Source organism: Mustelus asterias, unplaced genomic scaffold (assembly GCF_964213995.1).
Source record: "Mustelus asterias unplaced genomic scaffold, sMusAst1.hap1.1 HAP1_SCAFFOLD_35, whole genome shotgun sequence".
NCBI lineage: Eukaryota > Metazoa > Chordata > Chondrichthyes > Carcharhiniformes > Triakidae > Mustelus > Mustelus asterias.
The window spans coordinates 2,754,315-2,776,270 of NW_027590117.1; the positions used below are offsets into that span (position 1 = coordinate 2,754,315).

The following is a 21,956-nucleotide window of genomic DNA, read 5'->3' on the forward strand; positions in this document are numbered from 1 at the left end:
TGAAAGGTTATGTCACTGGGCTGGTAATCCAGAGGCCGTATTGACCTTTGGGGATACGGAGTAAATCTCACCACTGCAGTTGGCGAAATTTAAATTCGCTGATTTAATACATAGAAACATGGATAGCAAACAGAAACAGAAGTAGTCTATTCGGCCTAAATAAGTCTGTAATTGAAAGCTAGCTTCAACAGCAGCGGCCTTGAAATTCCCGTCCATTGCTTTCCCACAGAAAACATCTTCGCAGAACAACTGAAAACATTTCACGCAACAGGTAACACATTTATAGAACAGAGAAAACTTCTGCACAAGGCGGATGATGTTTACACAACCGGGAACACATTTACACAGCAGGTAAGAATTTGAAACAACCACAGTTAGGATTTGTCAGCGGCAGAGTCCCAGTTCCACAACAGAGAGAGCCGTTTCGCAGCAGAGAGCACAGTTACACAACAGGAAATACATTTCAAAACAGGGCCTACCTTTGTGTAACAGGAAACAGCTTTTCATAAATAATCAGCTGACCAGCTCAGTATCTTGCTTGTTTGCTCCGCATCTTTTCTGTCTGCATTGTGTGTGTGTCCTGATGGTCTCTGACTGCTTTTCTGTGTGTCTTTCTCTGTCTGCTACATTCGGGTTGATGTTACGTATTATTGTCCAACGAGGGTGAGCTTCCCAACACGTGGGTCTTTTTTTTAAATAAAAAGAGACAGTGAATCGTTTTTTTGGCTCCCGCGCAACGGTAATAGGCAGGAGAGCTTCGACGTATGGAGCAGAGTGGCGCGGCGAAAGCGTGCTGGGCCCACAACCCAAAGGTCGATGGATCGGCCGCTGCCCACTGGCATATCCTGAATTTCTCAGCATTAAATTTGCCTCATTAACTTGATCTCCATTACAGTGGGTGGAACAGTGCATTTGTCCAAGTTGGCTAGACAGTTCATTGAGCCAACAACTCGGGATCATTTCCTGTATTGGTTGAGATTATTCACGAAGGCCCCGCCTTCTTAGCCTTGCTACTCGCCTGAGGTGTTTATCCTCCGGATAAATCACCAGCAGTCAGCTCTCGTCTTAGACGATCCAAAGAAATATCTGGGAATGTGGATCTTGCTGTAATTTTACAAGCCATGGACACATCACGTCCCTGACACCTTGTCTGGATGTAAAACTGTGCAAACAAAAATATAAACTGAGCATGTGAACAGGAAGCATCCCTAAAATATCATTTCTATCAAAATTTAGAAATTCATAATTTTGGGAACATTTGCAAACGATCAACTTTACCAAGACACAAAATCTAAAGACCAACTGCAGAAACGTTCCGTGAACCTGACGCGATTGGAACACGCAACTTTCCAACCTGGAGTCAGAACGCTACCGTTGCGCCACGAGAACTGTCTCCCTTTTTAGCCTTCTGTGGATTTACATCGAATGGAAGAGTAACAGTGAAACAAGATTAACGAGAGAGCAGAAACACAACATAATCCTGCTGAGAAATATGTTTTTGTTCCGGGCGTGAATAACACAAGAGTTGCTTTGGTGCTACCTTTAGCATGACGCGGTGGCCGAGTGGTGAAGACGATATAACTGCTCCTCTACTATGCTCTATACAACTGGGTTTGAATCCCATCTTCGTTGGTGATGATTTTGCTCTGCCTCCGCATTGAGGGTGAACTGATTATTCGTTCAGTTAATGTGTCGAGGTTCACGGAAACAAGATGAAGTTTGGACCAACAGGCTTGAGGGGTGAATAGACCAGCAACATTCCATATTCCCATATTTCTAATCCAATGAAAAACTCAAGCTGACAATCGATTCAAATCAGGATACCAGCTTGAGGCAGGAGTTTGCCTCCATGAAAACATGTGGTTTCAGAAGCTCAAAAGAAGATGCCAGTTTCATTTGCATGAGTGGTGGCAGATTTTGTCTTTCCCGAATCGGCTGTAGTAGCACCATTGATCATGCGAAAATGCCCATTTGTGTCAGGAGGATAAGCACGGTAAAAATGCTAATTCGGGTTCGATTCCCGCTTAAGAAAGTTATTTTTCCTTCCCAAAACAACTGATGAGATCACATCGGTCTCTGGCGGAGAATTCTTTTTTATCACTTATTTATTTCACGAATAGCAGTGATTACTAGAACCACGGAATCTCTGCAGCGCAAAATCAAACCATTCGTCCCATCGAGTAAGGACGGAACTTTCATCATTTCACCATCTTGCTCTGCACTACCACTGACCGAGGCCAATAACATCGACGCTGATACGTGGGACACTTCGCAGTTTTGCCTGACATCCCATATACTCTTGGTAACTTTGAAAACATTTGAAATATTGTACAATAGAGTGCTTGTCGTGAAATAAATAAGTGATGAAAAAAATTCTCCGCCAGACCCCGATGTTGTTGTTCTGGGAATGAAAAGTTGTTTCCGAGACTGGGAATCAAACCAGAGCTGTGGCGGTAAAAGCGTCGAATCATAGAAACCCTACAGTGCAGAAGAAGGCCATTCGGCCCATCGAGTCTGCACCGACCACAATCCCACCCAGGCCCTTCCCCCACATATTTTACCCGCTAATGTACGCATCTCAGGGGCAATTTTTAACCTGGCCAATCAACCTAACCCGCACATCTTTGGACTGTGGGAGGAAACCGGAGCACCCGGAGGAAACCCACGCAGACACGAGGAGAATGTGCAAACTCCACACAGACAGTGACCCGAGCCGGGAATCGAACCTGGGACCCTGGAGCTGTGAAGCACCAGTGCTAACCACTGTGCTACCGTCCCAACCACGAAACCATCAGGGCGTACATGACAACAGAGGCATCACCAGGAAGGAGTGCTACCTTCTAGTCGGTGAACACTTCAGCTGTCAAGGGCATTCAGCCTCTGATCTTCGGGTCAGCTATCTGCAAGGTGGCCTTCAAGACACACGACAACGCAGAATCGCCGAGCAGAAACTGACAGGCAAGTTCTGCATGCATGAGGAAGGCCTCAACCAGGATCTTGGGTTCAGTTCACATGACACATAACCCCCAACATACTTTCTGGGTTTGCAAAATCCTACTAATTGTCCTGATTTACGACAATTCACACCTCTTTAACTTATGTTTATCCCTCCCTCCAGTCGCACTGTCTGTACCTTTAAAGACTTGATTCTTTGTAAAGACTCGTATTCGAACTATTGTTCACATTCCAAATTGAAATTACCTTGCAATTGTGTTTTTGCCTGTCGATGCCCGGTTTGTGAACCAACCTCCACTCACCTGATGAAGGAGCAGCGCACCAAGCGCTCGTGATTCCAAATAAACTTGTTGAACTTTAACCTGGTGTTGTGAGACTTCTTACTGTGTCCACCCCACCCAAACATTGGCATCGCCACATCAAAGGTGAGCCAAAATGCTGAGGAATCGAACGAGCGTTGATGTCAGGTTAGGGTTGATCTCAGGTGAGGGTTTTGTTTTCAATCTTGGAGAACAACACAGGAACAATTTGACAAAATAAAATTGCAAGATGCTCCCCGTCGGGGAATTGAACCCCGGTCTCCCGCGTGACAGGCGGGGATACTAACCACTATACTAACGAGGAAGCTATGCTTGATGCATTGTACACTTGCCACTTACACTTTCAGAGCGGCAACTGAGTTCTGACGAGATCAGTTCTTTTCCCCAATACGGAGTACCATTTAATGCAGCAAACAGCGGGTTTAACCAACAAATAAAGACTTTTGGATTGGCAGGAAAGACAATGAGATGGATGTATGAAAAAGAACAAGAACCAGGTGGAGACAGAAAGGCGCATTTACCGTTCATTTCAAACTGAATGTTCTTTTTAATTTTGGAGGAAAAACGGCGTGTCTTGAAATCTGAACATGCTGGACAATCTCAGCTGGTCTCTCTCCACAGATGATGTCCGACCTGCTGAGATGTTCCAGCATTTTCATTTGTTGTTTCAGATTCCAACATCGGCAGTATTTTGCTTTTATCTTGTCTGGAACTGCGTTTTTATTTCCAAACCGCTGGAAGTTCCAAAGTGCTTTACAGCTGAGATGCTTTTCTTCAATTATATTGTCTTTTGCATTGCCCGAGGGATAGGTGCAGATTGAGCAAAGACAGACAATATCATTCCCACTCTCACATAATCATGGAAAAATTATTTCTGTGGCTATTATCTTCTCATCAGTTGTTTGATTTCGATTCATTTGATAAAAGCTGCCTCAGTTAAAATCTTATTGGTGCATATCTCGTGAGCCACTGGAAAATGAACCAAGTTTACAAACCGTTTCTGAATTCATGAAGTTGAAGGTTAATTATTCTGTATCTCAGATGATAATTTTAAGAAGCTCAATTGAGGCTCTGCTGTCCATGGTTCGGCCACGGATTCGATAATCAAACAGATTTCCAAGCAGTGTCTGCAACATCGAACCACGTAATCCCTGCAGCGCAAAAGCAAGCCACTCGCCAGAGTCTGATGCGATCTGATCAGTTGTTTCATTTGATTTGATTTGATTTGATTTGATTTATTTTTGTCACATGCATTAGCCATACAGTGAAAAATATTGATTCTTGCGCGCTCGACAAACAAAACATACCGTTAATAGAGAAGAAAACGAGAGAGTGCAGAATGTAGTGTTCCAGTCATAGATAGGATGTAGAGAAAGGCCAACTTAATGCAAGGTAAGTCCATTCAAAAGGCTGACAGCAGCAGGGAATAAGCTGTTCGTGAGTCGGTTGGTACGTGACATCTGGCGTTGGTATCGTTTTCTCGACGGAAGAGGGTGGAAGAGAGTACGTCCGGGTTGCGTGGGGTCGTTAATTATGCTGGCTGTTTTGCCGAGGCAGCGGGAAGTGTAGTCAGAGTCAATTGATGAGAGGCTGGTTTGCGTGATGGATTGGGCAACATTCACAACCTTTTGTTGTTCCTTGCAGTGGAGCACAGATCACGATCCACACCAAACTGTGATAGAACAAGAAAGAAAGCTTTTTTCGTGAATCTGTAAACGTTGCTAAGAGTCATAGCTGACATGCCAAATTTCCTTTGGGAATGAAATTCCTTTGTTTTGGGAATGGAAAGTAGCTTGCCTGACTCGGAATGGAACACAGGCCACGGTGGTGAAAGCGCCGAATCCTAACCACCAAACCACCGGAAAGTGTTTGCGGCCTCAACGACATCACCAGTTTGCAGTATTGCCTTCCAACAGGGGAACTCTTCCGCAGTCAAGGCCATTCAGCCTCCGATCTTCAGGTCTCTTCAAGACAAACGACAACGCAGAATCGCCGAACAGAAACAGACAGGCAAGTTCCACATGCATGAGGAAGTGCTCAACCGGGATCTTGGGTTCAGGTTACCCGACACATAACTTCCACCATACTCTCTGAGTTTGCAAAATCATTCTAACTGTCCTGACTTGACAGAAGACACACTTCTTTAATCTGTGATTATCCCTCTCTCCACCCTTGCTGTCTGTAGCTTTAACGGCTAGATTACCTGAAAAGACTCGCATTCGAACCATTGTTTTCATTTCAATCTGTAATTCTCGTACTATTGTATTTGCGTCTATTTGTCAACCTCCTTCAACTCATCTGAAGAAGGAGCAGCGCTCCGAAAGCTGGTGATTCCATCTTTAACCTGGTGTTGTGAGACTTCTCACTGTGCCCACCTCAGTCCAACGCCGGCACTTCCACATCAACACTAGTGCGAGCAGATCATCTTTTGAGGACATAGAAAATTGATCAGAATTGTTGGTTGATGTGTTCCATTTTCCATCCTCACTGCTCAGAGCCCTCACCACGCAATCCAGGTGTCACATTAATTTCTATATTTCTTATCTGAAGGCGTTATAATGCTGATAAAGTTGTCTGTCATATTGGGCAGACGTTGTGAAACACCTGTATTCAGTCAAGAAACATTACTTGGATTTCAGTCTTCTATCATTTTAATTCTAAATCTTGCTTTATACTGATTTTTCCATCTCAGCCTCCTGCAATGTTCCAATGATGCTCAATGTAAACTCCAGAAATGGAAACTCATCCTTCAATGAAGCACGTTGCTGCCTTTCAGACTCAGCATCGAGTCAAACAATTTCAGACATTAAACTCAGATCCATTCTGTTCCAATTTTCTTTGCAGGTTTCTATTTTATTCTCTTGTCTACTCTTGTTTTTCTTTCGGGCTGTTCATCATTCTGCCATCCTCACCACATTTTAGACACATATCTGGTTTCTTCCCCTTCCCCTTGAGATTGATGTAGGTAAAAAATACCTCAGGCTAGCCGTACATCAAAATGCAGTGTTTATTTTCACAATTGTGGCAGAAGCCAGGTTCCTAACAGCGGAGCCCCAGCCTTTCTCCTCGAACACAAGTAAGAACAGAGTTTTATACAGACCGGTTCCCGCTCTTTATTACATTGCAACTTTCCAAGATGTATGTGACTGTTCATTGTTCATTGTGAGATCCTTGCTGCACCGACAGTTTCTTCCCTTGCGTAGTTTGTGCAATCTCCAAGGCCGCGACTGTTTCTGCTCTATCCTGTTCGTCATTCATAGCCTTGAAAAACATCACAGGTTTTGCACAAACAAGTTAAATGATATGTATACAAGGGTATCAGGGTCTGTATAACACTCTATATCTATATAGTGAGGATGAATATCATGAATATATGTGAATCTATGATTATACGGTCACAGAAGGCATACATGTCAACTCCATCATGTTAAAGAAAGTAACAAAAAATTGAATCCATCTGAGCTTATTCGAGCTGGGTTAGCCGCGTTCCTGAATACGATTAGCTGGAGACAGCAGGAATATTTGTTCCTCTTATCTGGTCTGGATGCACGAAAATAATGAATTTTAACAAAAACAATGAATTCTCCAGTACCCCTCACGAATCTCTTAAGTATTACAGAGGTGAGTCTAAATGCTGAAGTGTTCCAAGATTCATTCACCCATTCCCGTCTTCAAGACGTACACCAACAACTCTTCTGTCATTTAATCATTGCTGCACTTCACCTCGTATGGAGACGACAAGCGAACCGTTCAAACTCAATTCAGTGATGAGTGACGAATGAGAATGTATGAACGTTCTGGCAGTAAATGAATATCTCCGCCTTTTTCCTGTAACCCTGCACATTTTTCATTTTTTTAATAGCAGTCGAATTCATTTTGAAATGCTTCAATTGAACCTTCCTCCAGTCTCCAGCAGTCCATTCCACACATTAAGCACTCGCTGCGTGAAAAAACGTTTTCCCCGTGTTTCTTTTCCTTCCTTTGATAATGATGTTAAATCTCTTCTGTTTCATTCTTCATCATTCCACGAGCAGGAACAGCCCTGTCTTAGATTTTAGAAACGGTTTGGAATCTGGCTTTATTTTCCAGTGGCTGGCAGAGATATGCACGAATATGATGTGAACTGACGCAGCATTTATCAAAAGAATCTATCTCCAACAATTACTGAGATGGTCGTTACTGCATTAAAAAAAATCTTTCCATAACTGTGTGTGATTGGCAATGATAATTTCAATGAATCTGCAACTATACCATGGTCAATACAGAAGAAAATCATTTTTAAAATCTGAGCTGTTCGCACTTTGGGACTTGCAGCGGCTGCGGGGGCGGGGGGTGGGGGCGGGCGTCGGTGGCTGCGGGGGCGGGGGGGGGGGGGTGCGGGGACGGGGCGCGGGGGCTAGTGACAAAAACGAATTCATCGCCAGGAGATAAGAGCAACATACTGCAGATGCTGGAATCAGAAAGAATAAACAAAAATACTGGAAGATATCAGCGGCTCTGACGTGATATGTTGAGAGAGAGCAGCTGAACTTGTCCAGCATGTTCAGATTTGTAGACATGCCATCTTTGATCCAAAAGGAAAACGAACATGCAGGCGGACGTTTCGAACTTCACCTTCTTGATGTTTTCATGCGTCCTTCTCAAACTATTTACTGCTAATGTACAGACCACATAGTTTCGTTTCACGTTAGTATAGTGGGTAGTATCTCCGCCTGTCACGCGGGAGACCGCGGTTCAATTCCCCGACGGGGAGTTTATCTCAATTTCGGTACGTCACGTGGTCCCTTTGAGATCGCCAATGATTTAATGTCACAGAAATGACTCTCCATTCAAAATGCTTTCCAAAATGCGATTCTTTACATGCCTTGGACATTTCTCGTCGCTGCAGATCAATCTTCCTTCAAGTCAACAACTTTTTACTCACCTCTGATGTGGGCATGCCGGCGTTGGATTGGCGGGGTTACTGTAAGAAGTCTCACGAAAACAGCTTAAAATCCAACAGGGTTGATTTGGAATCGCGAGATGTCGGATTGCTGCCCCTCCACCAGGTGAACGGAGGGATGTTCACATCACGGCATCGTCAGGCCAAGAAACAATCGGAAAACAATTACCATTTGGACTGTGAACAATGGTTAGAATGTGAGTCTTTACAGTTTATCCAGTGTTGAAAGGTACAGACAATGCGAGTGAGGAGAGGGATGACAGGATACTGATGTGTGAATTGAGTGATGCGAGTGCAGTTATTAAGATATTGTAAATGCGGGCAGCATGGCGAGGGTTTGGAGTCGTGCGACCTAAAGCCAAGTATGTGGAACTTTCCTGTCAGTTTCTGCTCGGAAATTCTGCGTTGTCATGTGTCATGAAGGTCGCCTTGGAGAACGCTGACCCGAAGATGGGAGGCTGAATGACCGACACTGCTGATGTCTTCCCCGAATAGAAAGTGACACTGCTGCCTGATCATTCCGAGCGCGTCTCGCGTGCTACTTGATGGTCTAGTGGTTAGGATTCAGCGCTCTCACCGCCGCGGCCCGGGTTCGATTCCCGGTCAGGGAATGTTATGTTCATTCCCAGAGCAACTGATCACTCCACATCGGGCTTTGAAAGAGATCTTATTTTTGTAACGCCTGTTTTGCAATAATTCAAATGTTTGTTGAACTACCAACTGTATTTGGGATGTCAAGTCATGCTGATAAGTGGCCCACCTGTCAGCGTCTCCATTATTTACCCGAGCAAAGTTTTGGGATAGAAGAAGGTGGCGAAATGGTGAATCGGCTGCCCTGACGCGAGAGGATAAATTGGCTACCTTTTCCGCTGCAGGCATGATGTGGTTCGACCTTTTAGAAATGTGCGTTATTTTTCGAATCCGTCGCAACACCGTGGAGTTTTAATTGAGCTCCTTAAAATGATCATCGGAAACACAGAATATGTAAACAACGACTTCAAGATTTTAGAACCGGTTTGGCATCTGGCTTCATTTTCCAGTGGCTGGCAGCGATATGCACGAATACGATGTGAACTGAGGCAGCATTTATCAATAGAATCTATATCAAACAATTAATAAGTTGATCAACAAAATCTTTACATAATTGTGTCTGATTGTCAATGATAATTGCAATGAATCTGCAACTAAACCACGGTCAGTACAGAAGAAAATCATTTTAAAAATCTGAGCTGTTCGCACTTTGGGACTTCCAGCGGGTTGGGGGAGGTGCGGGGCGAGGCGGGGCGGGGCGGGGCGGGGGGGGGGGGGGGGGCGGCGTGGGGGAGCGGCCAGTGGGCGTGGGGAAGGGGGGTGGGGGGGCCGAAGGGGGACAAAAACGAATTTCTCGCCATGAGATAAAAGCAAAATACTGCAGATGCTGGAATCAGAAAGAACAAACAAAAATACTGGAACATATCAGCAGCTCTGACGTGATCTGTTGAGAGAGAGCAGCTGAATTTGTCCCGCATGTTCAGATTTGGAGACATGCCATCTTTGATCGAAAAGGCAAAAGAACATTCACGCGCAACTTTCGATCTCAACCTTCTTGAAGTTTTCATGCGTCCCTCTGAATCTCTTTACTGCTAATCCACAAGACGAAGTCAACTGCATTCAATGGCACTCCGTCATCGGCTAAAATAACACATCTCGGTACAGTTCTGTCGTTCCTCGGCAACAAATGTACAATGCGTACCTGAGCTCAACGCGCCCACAAGCGTGGGGCATTGTTTCCTCGTTAGTATAGTGGGTAGCATCTCCGCCTATCACGCGGGAGACCGGGGTTCAATTCCCCGGCAGCGAGTTTATCTCAATTTCGGTACCTCACGTTGTCCGTTTGAGATCGCCAATGTTTTAATGTCACAAAAATGACTGTCCAGTCAAAATGCTTTCCAAAATGCGATTCCTTACATGCGTTGGACATTTCTCGTCGCTGCAGATCAACCTTCTTTCAAGTCAACAACTTTTTACTCACCTCTGATGTGGGCATGCCGGCGTTGGATTGGCGGGGTTACTGTAAGAAGTCTCACGAAAACAGCTTAAAATCCAACAGGGTTTATTTGGAATCACGAGATGTCGGATTGCTGCCCCTCCACCAGGTGAACGGAGGTATGTTCACATCACGGCATCGTCAGGCCAAGAAACAATCGGAAAACAATTACCATTTGGATTGTGAACAATGGTTAGAATGTGAGTCTTTACAGTTTATCCAGTGTTGAAAGGTACAGACAATGCGAGTGAGGAGAGGGATGACAGGATACTGATGTGTGAATTGACTGATGCGAGTGCAGTTATTAAGATATTGTAAATGCGGGCAGCATGGCGAGGGTTTGGAGTCGTGCGACCTAAAGCCAAGTATGTGGAACTTTCCTGTCAGTTTCTGCTCGGAAATTCTGCGTTGTCATGTGTCATGAAGGTCGCCTTGGAGAACGCTGACCCGAAGATGGGAGGCTGAATGACCGACACTGCTGATGTCTTTCCCGAATAGAAAGTGACACTGCTGCCTGATCATTCCGAACGAGTCTCGTGTGCTCCCTGATGGTCTACTGGTTAGGATTCAGCGCTCTCACCGCCGCGGCCCGGGTTCGATTCCCGGTCCGGGAATGTTATGTTCATTCCCAGAGCAACTGATCACTCCACATCGGGCTTTGAAGGAGATCTTATTTTTGTAACGTCTGTTTTGCAATAATTCAAATGTTTGTTGAACTACCAAATGTATTTGGGATGTCAAATCATGCTGAAAAGTGACCCACCTGTCAGCGTCTCCATTATTTACCCGAGCAAAGTTTTGGGATAGAAGAAGGTGGCTAAATGGTAAATCGGCTGCCCTGACAAATTGAAATCATAGAACCCCTACAGTGCAGAAGGAGACCATTCGGCCCATTGAGTCTGCACCGACCACAATCCCACCCAGGCCCTACCCCCACCCCCACATATTTACCCGCTAATCCCTCGAACCTATGCATCTCAGTGGTAATTTAAACCTGGCCAATCAACCTAACCCGCACATCTTTGGACTGTGGGAGGAAACCGGAGCACCCGGAGGAAACCCACGCAAACACGAGGAGAATGTGCAAACTCCACACAGACAATGACCCAAGTCGGGAATCGAACTCGGGACCCTGGAGCTATGAAGCAGTAGTGCTAACCACTGTGCTACCGTGCCCACGCCACCTTCGGCTACCTTTTCCGCTGCAGGCATGATGTGGTTCGATCTTTTAGAAATGTGCGTTATTTTTCGAATCCTTCGCAACACCGTGGAGTTTTACTTGAGCTCCTTAAAATTATCATCGGAAACACAGAATATGTAAACAACGACTTCAAGATTTTAGAACCGGTTTGGCACCTGGCTTCATTTTCCAGTGGCTGGCAGCGATATGCACGAATACGATGTGAACTGAGGCAGCATTTATCAAAAGAATCTATATCAAACAATTAATAAGTTGATCAACAAAATCTTGACATAATTGTGTCTGATTGTCAATGATAATTGCAATGAATCTGCAACTAAACCACGGTCAGTACAGAAGAAAATCATTTCAAAAATCTGAGCTGTTCGCACTTTGGGACTTCCAGCGGATTGGGGGAGTTGCGGGGCGAGGCGGGGCGGGGGGGGGGGGGGGGGGGGGTGGCGGGTGGGGGAGCGGCCAGTGGGCGTGGAGAAGGGGGGTGGGGGGGCCGAAGGGGGACAAAAACGAATTTCTCGCCATGAGATAAAAGCAAAATACTGCAGATGCTGGAATCAGAAAGAACAAACAAAAATACTGGAACATATCAGCAGCTCTGACGTGATCTGTTGAGAGAGAGCAGCTGAATTTGTCCCGCAAATTCAGATTTGGAGACATGCCATCTTTGATCGAAAAGGCAAAAGAACATGCACGCGCAACTTTCGATCTCAACCTTCATGACGTTTTCATGCGTCCCTCTGAATCTCTTTACTGCTAATCCACAAGACGAAGTCAACTGGGTAAACCTGCAGTTCGCTCCATTCAATGGCACTCAGCAATCGGCTAAAATAACACATCTCGGCACAGTTCTGTCGTTCTTCGGCAACAAATGTACAATGCGTACCTGAGCTCAATGCGCCCGCCGGCGCGGAGCATTGTTCCCTCGTTAGTATAGTGGTTCGTATCTCCGCCTGTCACGCGGGAGACCGGGGTTCACTTCCCCGACGGGGAGTTTATCTCAATTTCGGTACCTGACGTTGTACGTTTGACATCGCCAGCATCTTAATGTCAACAAAATGACTCTCAAGTCAAAATGCTTTCCAAAATGCGATTCTTGACATGCCTTGGATATTTCTCGTCGCTGCAGATCAACCTTCTTTCAATTCAACAACTTTTTACTCACCTCTGATGTGGGCATGCCGGCGTTGGATTGGCGGGGTTACTGTAAGAAGTCTCAGAAAAACAGCTTAAAATCCAACAGGGTTTATTTGGAATCACGAGATGTCGGATTGCTGCCCCTCCACCAGGTGAACGGAGGGATGTTCACATCACGGCATCGTCAGGCCAAGAAACAATCGGAAAACAATTACCATTTGGATTGTGAACAATGGTTAGAATGTGAGTTTTTACAGTTTAACCAGTGTTGAAAGGTACAGACAATGCGAGTGAGGAGAGGGATAATGACAAGATAATAATGTGTGAATTGAGTGATGCGAGTGCAGTTATTAAGATATTGTAAATGCGGGCAGCATGGCGAGGGTTTGGAGTCGTGCGACCTGAAGCCAACATCCCGGTTGAGGCCGTCCTCGTGTATGTCGAACTTTCCTGTCAGTTTCTGCTCGGAAATTCTGCGTTGTTATGCGTCATGAAGGTCGCCTTGGAGAACGATGACCCGAAGATGGGAGGCTGAATGACCGACACTGCTGAAGTGTTCCCCGAATAGAAAGTGACACTGCTGCCTGATCATTCCGAGGCTGGCACGTGTGCTCCCTGGTGGTCTCGTGGTTAGGATTCGGCGCTTTCACCGCCGTGGCCCGATTTCGATTCCCGCTGATTGGATGTTATGTTCATTCCCGGAACAACTGATCACATGACATCGGGCTTTGAAAGAGAACTTAGGTCATCTTATTTTTATCACGTCTGTTTTACAATAATTCAAATGTTTGTCGAACTACCAACTGCATTTGGGATGTCAAGTCATGCTGAAAAGTGACCCACCTGTCAGCGTCTCCATTATTTACCTGAGCTCAATTGTGGGATAGAAAAAGATGACGAAATGGTGAATCGGCTGCCCTGACGCGAGAGGGTAAATTGGCTACCTTTTCCGCTGCAGGCCTCATGTTGTTCGATCTTTTAGAAATGTGTGTTATTTTTCGAATCCGTCGCAACACCGTGGAGTTTTAATTGAGCTCCTTAAAATTATCATCGAAGACACAGAATATGTAAACAACGACTTCAAGATTTTAGAACCGATTTGGAATCTGGCTTCATTTTCCAGTGGCTGGCAGAGATATGCACGAATATGATGTGAACTGAGGCAGCAATGATCAAAAGAATCTATATCAAACAATTAGTGAGATGGTCAACAAAATCTTTCCATAATTGTGTGTGATTGGCAATGATAATTGCAATGAATCTACAACTATACCGCGGTCAATACAGAAGAAAATCATTTTAAAAATCTGAGCTGTTCGCACTTTGGGACATCCAGCGTTTTTGGGGGGCGGGGGCGGGGCGATGGGGGGGGGGGGGGGGTGGGGTGGCGGGCGGCAGTGGGACAAAAACGAATTTCTCGCCATGAGATAAAAGCAAAATACTGCAGATGTTGGAATCAGAAAGAACAAACTCAAATACTGGAACAGATCAGCAGCTCTGACGTGATCTGTTGAGAGAGAGCAGCTGAATTTGTCCCGCATGTTCAGATTTGGAGACATGCCATCTTTGATCGAAAAGGCAAAAGAACATTCACGCGCAACTTTCGATCTCAACCTTCTTGAAGTTTTCATGCGTCCCTCTGAATCCCTTTACTGCTAATCCACAAGACGAAGTCAACTGCAGTTCGCTCCATTCAACGGCACTCCGTAATCGGCTAAAATAACACATCGCGGCACAGTTCTGTCGTTCTTCGGCAACAAATGTACAATGCGTACCTGAGCTCAATGCGCAGGCGGTCGTTTTGTGCAGAAATCTGGGAGAACTCCCGGCAAACCGAGATTGCCTTCTTCAACTGAAAGCTCTGCATTTTCTTGCACACACTGCAGGGCGCTTTCTCAGAATGTATTTCCTTGTTGTTTTGTTCATTAAATTTTCTCATCTCATTATTTTATTCTCCTCCCAAGAAATCATTTTCTCTTTGTGTGATCTTAATAAATTATTGATGTTCCCAAATGGAGCAACAGACTTTGCAGCAAATGGTTTGATCAAATTCTGTGGAGGAAAATCTAATCTCATCAGGAAGAGGTTTGATAATGAGCTGAATGAACTGTTTCTGTGTTCAGGGATGAAAGGCGATTGGGCTGGTAATCCAGAGGCTCTCACTAATCTTTGGGGACACGGAGTAAATCCCACCACGGCAGCTGATGAAATCTAAATTCACTATTTAATCAATCTGGAATTGAAAGCTTGTCTCAGTAATGGGGGCCTTGAAACTACGGTCGATTGTTGTAAAATATAATCTGGTTCACCGATTCACTACAGATAAATAATTCTGGCCTCCTTAACTGGTCTGGCCTACATGTGACTCGAGAGTAAGAGGGTGAATCTTACTCGATCTCTGAAATGGTCAAAGAAGGCATTCTCAGTTGAAGGGCAATTCGGGAAGGGCAACAAATGCTGGTCCTGCAGGCGACACCAACAGCCCATAAAAAGAAGAATCATTGAGTGGAAAGAGAATGGCCTGGTAACGGACTGAGAAACTGGATCCTTCTTCTCCTCTCATAACAAGGCTGAGGAATGGCCTGATGCTGGGATTTAAATTCGTGAAAGATTTTGAAAAAAATCATTTCAATCAAATGGGACCAGAGAAGGGCAGATAAGAATGTATCTCACTCACACATGCCATTGATGGTTGGTAGATTTAGTGCAATGATGTACATCCGACCAGTGTATCAGCGTATCCTAAGAGTGTGAGGGAAATTCCATCAGTAATGCTTCCCCGGCATCCTCCAGATTGAAGCGAGGTAGCATTCATGCCGATGACTGGGAGGAGCTTGAAAATGGGCAAAACATATTCCCAATTTGCAGCATACTTTTATGAGGCAAAATGGCGGGAGAGAAGAAAGCTCTGTGGGCCGAGAATGGGCCTGATCACTCACATGAAGACCCATAGAAGAAACTCACGGCCCTGAATGGATGTCATCCTCGAATCGAGGGACAGACAACGATAACAACTGCTTGTTACAAAATAACTATCATAAAAAAACACGTCCAACATTACTGTTGTTAAACTTTCCCACCCCCAATAGAATTTGAACAATTCTTGTTTGTTTGTCCCTGTCTGGTCTGTGAATGTGCTGACATCTACCGGCTGCAACCCAGAACTTCAAAAGAGGGAAGACATTCACATCCAGTGAGGGTGTTGCAGGAATAGGTCAATATGAAGAATTAATGCTGGGGTGTGATAGGATAGGCCTCGTAATTTAATCATTAAATCCACTATAGAAATTACTCTTAAATTATCATTGAGTTGGCAGCATTTGCAATTTGCAATCGGCGAAAGCGTTGGCAGTTGGCTTGTTGGCCTTGGGGTATGATTCTCGCTTGGGGGAGTATTAGCATGTTAGAGATCCCGGGTTCACAATCACGGACAAGCCGAACCACCGTTTATTAAATCGGGAGCAGGTTTGAGCTCACGAGAATTCCCAGCAGTGAAGATATCACTGCAGAACACAAGAAGAAACGATTACACGATTTAAATTTCGGTTGTCCAAACAAAGATACGGAAGGATACGAGACAGGAAATTTGCCAACAAACTGGAAATAATTTTGGGCGGCACGGTGGCACAATGGTTAGCAGTCCTACCTCACAGCGAGGGTCCCAGGTTCAATTCCGGCCTCGTTTCACTGTGTGCAGTTTGCACGTTCTCCCCACATCTGCGTGGGTTTACTCCCATAACCCAAAGATATGCGGGCGAGGTTGATTGGCCATGTTAAGTTGACCCTCGTGTAAGGGGGATCATCAAGGTAAATGAGGGTGTTAGCACCGGGGCGTGGGTGGGAATGTGGTCGGTCCAGACTCGATGCGCCAAATGGCCTTCTTTTGCACGGGATGGATTCTATGATTGGAGACGATTAGCACAGCTGTATTTAATGAAAAACTGGGTACGTGTTTGAGAGTGAATGGATTTCAGAGACAAAAAGATGAAATAGTTTGGATGGAGGATCGTGTTGAGCACTTTATCAATTAGAAAGATATGGTCCCAATTTCATTGAGGTCTATTATTTATTGAAGTATTCCAGATCTACAAAGTGGCTCAGAGACTGGGAGACAAACAATAAATCCGCAATCACAGTGTGAACAAAATACAGAGTGATACAGAGTGCATCATTCACTCATATACACCCACAGAGACTGACAGATGGACAATGAATTCCACTCGAAATTCCTGCATCACACACCAAGGGACACAGAATGGTTTTCACATCCATACACACAGAATAGTTACAGCACAGGAAAAAATAATCGGACACTTTGTGTCTGGGAGTTGTCATCTCCATAGAAGCTCAGCTATCGCAGCCCACAGCTGAAAGCACGGCAGCAAAATTTGCCGAAGACACAATATATGTCGTAAAGTAACTTGTGGAGAGGAGAGGACGTAAGGAGCTTGGAGATAGTTCTAGACAGGTTTTGTGCATGTGTAGAAACGTGGCAACTGGAATATAATGTGAAGTTATTCACTTTGGCGGGAAGAGAACAAAATCAGATTATTAGTCAATTGTAGAAGGGCTGCAAACTTCCCCAGATGCAAAGGGATCTCGTTTTTCGAGTGTACGAGTAACAAATATTTAGTGAGCGGGTACAGCAAGTAATAAAAAAGGTCAATGGAATGTTTGCTTTGTTTCAAGCATTTGACCATGTCAGAAAATCATGTTATGCTTCAGTTGTTTAGGTCATTAATGAAGTATCTCGAATATTATCTGAAGTTTTGGGATCCACATCGAATAAAGGATGTAAGTGCGTTGCAAACGGTCCAGAAGAGATTACCAGGTTGATAACTTGAATCGTTCGACAATGCAGAGCAGATTTACCAGATTGCGAAGAGGAAAGAATTTCCTCTGTTTGGGCATCTTTGCACCGGAGATACTCCGAGTAGGAGGTACCTTGTTCAAAGCATATCAGACCTTGAATGGTCTTCACAATTGCACGTGGAAATGATGTATCTTCTTGTGAGTGAATGCAGAACAACGGGCACTTAAAGAAAACTGAGCTTCCTCTTTTCGGACGGCGAATTCTGTTCTCTCGGAGCATTGCGCGACTTTGGAACGCTGCCTCAGAAGGCGGTGGGCGCGACGATATTGAATATTTTTTAGCGTGAGGTAGGTAATTCCTATTTGGCAACAGAATCAAAGGTTGTCGGGGACAGATGGAAATGTGGAAATCGAAACATAAACAGATCAGCCATGATCTTAGTGAATGGCGGGGCAATCTTGTGGGGCCGAATGGCCTTCTTCTCCCCTTATTTCCTCTGTTCTGTTCGTGTGTCCGTCGCCTGATTGTAAATTTCCCCTGAACAGGACTGCTGAAAAGCACCAATACTCACGGTTCACGCAGAGCACCGGAATTAAACTAAAACACGGAAAAATGAAAATCAGACCGTGGGATTCCCAGTTCTGTCAGACTGTATGGTTGCTTTTCGACTTCTGCAGCGATATTTTCTCTGCAATGAGTTCTCGGGAACTCACCATTGTTTCAGCTTTCGCTCATTGGCGCCGTTTTCATTGCAAATAATTACGTTTAAAAACATTTGTGGGGCTCGTCCGGGATTTGAACCCGGTATCTCTCGCATTTCAATACTACTCCCAAAGCGAGAATCATAGCCGTAGACCAACGAGCCTCCCACTGCAGCCCACCCACTGCAGCCCACCCACTGAAAACAACTTTTCGATGGATCCCAAAGTTTAGCAACTATCTTTTCACAACGCAATTGTTTATCGACGATCTTTTCTCAACGCATCAGCGATGTTAATGAGCAGTGGTTCATTTCACTGTGTGTTCTGTTGAAGGTCAGAAGCAGTGATATCTGTTTTCACCAATCGCCAAGTCGGCCTGTGGTTGTGACTCACCAGTCCCCTGGGGAATGTCATTCTGCCAGTCAGTGAGTTCAGTTGGCATTTTAGTAGAAATTCGAAGTCATCCTGGCTTCATCAGTGGCCTCATGGTTAAAGTATGAGTGATGCGAATCATGATGTGATCAAATGAGTTTCTGTTTCAGTCTTTCCGCGGTGAGTTTTCATGCTGAGGAGAAACATGTGGGACATGGTCTGGGAATGTTTCACCCGACTCCATTCCCAACATTCCCTGACCTGATGGAATGGAAATTTCTTCTGTTTGCAGCAGCTACATTTCCAGCATGTTCCATCTAGCTGATCATCCAGGAGCGATGGTGAGGGAGACCTTCTTCCCCAACTCTTCATGGATAGAAAATCAAATGGATGAAGACGGTTTACAAGTTTCTGTGTAGTTGTTGAGATGGTCGAGTGGTTTTGGCGATGGTCTGTTAATCGATTGCATTCTGCACGGGTGGGTGCAAAACCCACTCTCATCATCAATCTATGGAACGTTTCATACATTGCTTCTCTGCATTTGAACACAGGTAGCTGTGTTATTCCACATTTTGTTTCTTGGCGGCACCTCACGACAATGTCTGCACTGATGTGATTGGAGTCCCTTTAGCTGAGAGAAAATACAATCCCAACATTGAACTTTTCGTTCAATACTCAAGGTGTAAGACAAAGAGAATCACATTTCCCTGTGAATCTGCTCTGTTGTCCTCAATTTTCTATTACTCTATCATGGTCTGCAAAGACAGCTGGTCTGCTTTAAGCGGAACATATTTTGATCGGCTCAGCTCCTTGCATGTCACCGGTTCGTTGATCTCGTGGTGTGATTCTCGCTTTGGGGGCTTCATAGAAACATCGAAGAAAGGAGCAGGAGGAAGCCATTTGGCCCTTCGAACCTGCTCTGCCATTCATTACGATCATGGCTAAACCTCCAAATCAATAGCCTCATCACGCTTTTTCCCATAACCTCTGATCCCATTCGCCCCAAGTGCTATATCTAGCCGCCTCTTGAATGCATTCAATATTTTGGCATCAACTACTTCCTGTGGTAATGAATTCCACAGGCGCACTACTCTTTGGGTGAAGGAATATCTCCTCACCTCTGTCCTCAATGGTCTGCCCTGAATCCTCAGACTGTGACCCCAGTTTCTGGACTCCCCAACCATCGGAGAAATTCGACCTGCATCTATCCTGCCGAGTCCCGTTCGAATTTTATAAGCCTCGATGAGATCCCACCTGATTCGTCTGATCTCCGGCGAAAGCAATCCTAACCTAGTCAGTCTCCCCTCATACATCTGTCCCGCCATCCTTGGAATCAACATGGTAAGCTGTGCCCCAGGGCTCTGTTCTGGGACCCTTGATGTTTGTCATTTTCATAAATGACCTGGATGAGGAAGTGGAGGGATGGATTGGAAAGTTTGCCGACGGCACGAAAGTTGGTGATGTTGTGGATGGTTTGGAGGGATGTCAGAAGCTGCACCGTGACATAGATAGGATGCAAGACTGGGCAGAGAAGTGGCCGATGGACTTCAACCCGGATAAATGTGTAGTGGTCCATTTTGGCTGGTCAAATGGGATGAAGGAGTATAATATTAAGGGTAAGATTCTTAGCAGTGTAGAGGATCAGAAGGACCTTGGGGTCCGGGTCTATAGGTCTCTTAAATCGGCCTCGCAGGTAGAGGAGGTGGTTAAGAAGGCGTATGGTGTGCTGGCCTTCATCAATCGAGGGATTGAGTTTAGCAGTCGAGAAATAATGATGCAGCTTTATGAGACACTCGTCAGACCCCACTTAGAGTACCGTGCTCAGTTCTGGTTGCCTCATTACAGGAGGTATGTGGAAATTATTGAAAGGGTGCAGAGAAGATTTACAAGGATGTTGCCTGGATTGGTTGGCATGCCTTATGAGGACAGGTTGAGGGAGCTCGGTCTTTTCCCCTTGGAGAGACGAAGGATGAGAGGTGACCTGATAGAGGTGGACAAGATGTTGAGATGTATAGATCAGGGGCATTCTCGGAGGCTTTTTCCCAGGGCTGAAATGGCTGCTACGAGAGGACACAGGTTTAAGGTGCTGGGGAGTAGGTACAGAAGAGATCATGGATCATAGAACACTACAGTGCAGAAAGAGGCCATTCGGCCCATCGAGTCTGCTCCAACCACAGTCCCACCTCGGCCCTGCCCCCATATCCCTACATATTTTACCCGCTGATCCCTCTAACCAACGCATCTCAGGATACTAAGGGGTACTTTTAGCATGGCCAATCAACCTAACCCGCACATCTTTGGACTGTGGGAGGAAACCGGAGCACCCGGAGGAAACCCACGCAGACACGAGGAGAATGTGCAAACTCCACACAGACAGTGTCCCGAGCCAGGAATCGAACCCAGGTCCCTGGAGCTGTGAAACAGCAGTGCTAAACACTTTCCTGCCGTGCTGCCCCGTCAGGATAACTGTCAGGGGTCCCGCACCGTCAGGGGTAAGTTTTTGACTCAGAGGGTGATGGGTGAGTGGAATCGGCTGCCGTCAGTAGTGGTGGAGGCAAACTCGATAGGGTCTATTAAGAGACTTCTGGATCAGTACATGGAACGTAATAGCATTGAGGGTTATAGGTAAGCCTATATATAAGCCTCAGTAGGTACGGACATGACCGATGCAAATTGTGGCCGAAGGGCCTGTTTGTGCTGTATTTTATCTATGTTCTATACTTTCCCCTGTCCCATGTGCTTTAATCTTGCACGATAATCTCTCGTGCAGGACTTTGTCAAACGCTTACTGAAAGTCCAAATATACCACATCAACTGGTTCCCCTTTGTCATCTCTACTAGTTACGTCTTCAAAGAATGTCAGAAGATTTGTCAAGCATGATTTCCCATTCATACCTTCATGCTGACTCTGTCTGATCCTGCCGCTGCTTTCTAAATGCTCTGCAATAAAGCCCTTGATAAAGGATTCGAACATTTTTCCCACATTTCGATGTTAAGCTTCCTGTTCCATAATTCCCTGTTTTCTCTCTACCACCCTTTTTGAATATTGGAATGGAATTCGCTTCCCTGCAATCAGCAGGGACTGTTCCAGAATCTATAGAATCCTGGAAGATGACCACCAATGCATCCATTATTTCGAGAGCCAGTTCTGTAAGTACTCTGGGATGTAGATTATGAGGCCCTGGGGATTTATCCGCTTTTAATCCCTTCAATTTTCCCAGCACCATTTATCTACTGATATTAATCTCCCTCAGTTCTTCCCTCTCACTAAATCTGGCATTCTCCAACATTCCTGGCATTTGATTTATGTCTTCTTTTGTGAAGTCAGAACCAAAGTATGCATTCAGTTGCTCGGCCATTTCTTTTCCCCCAATTATACATTCCCCATTTCTGTCTGCAGAGGATCTACATTTGTCTTCACCAACCTCTTTCTCCTCATGCATCTATAGAAACTCTAATCGTCAGTCTTTATGTTTCCTGCAAGCTTACATTCGT

The 21,956-nt window shown here is 45.2% G+C and overlaps 2 non-coding genes across 2 annotated transcripts; one reads left to right on the forward strand and one right to left on the reverse strand.

Moving 5' to 3' along the window:
* Nucleotides 1–3,507: 3,507 nt before the first annotated feature.
* Nucleotides 3,508–3,579, reverse strand: trnad-guc (transfer RNA aspartic acid (anticodon GUC)). The gene has a single exon. It is a non-coding gene; the product is annotated as a tRNA-Asp (tRNA).
* Nucleotides 3,580–8,756: 5,177 nt separating this feature from the next.
* On the forward strand, nt 8,757–8,828 carry trnae-cuc (transfer RNA glutamic acid (anticodon CUC)). Its single transcript has one exon. It is a non-coding gene; the product is annotated as a tRNA-Glu (tRNA).
* Nucleotides 8,829–21,956: the final 13,128 nt, after the last annotated feature.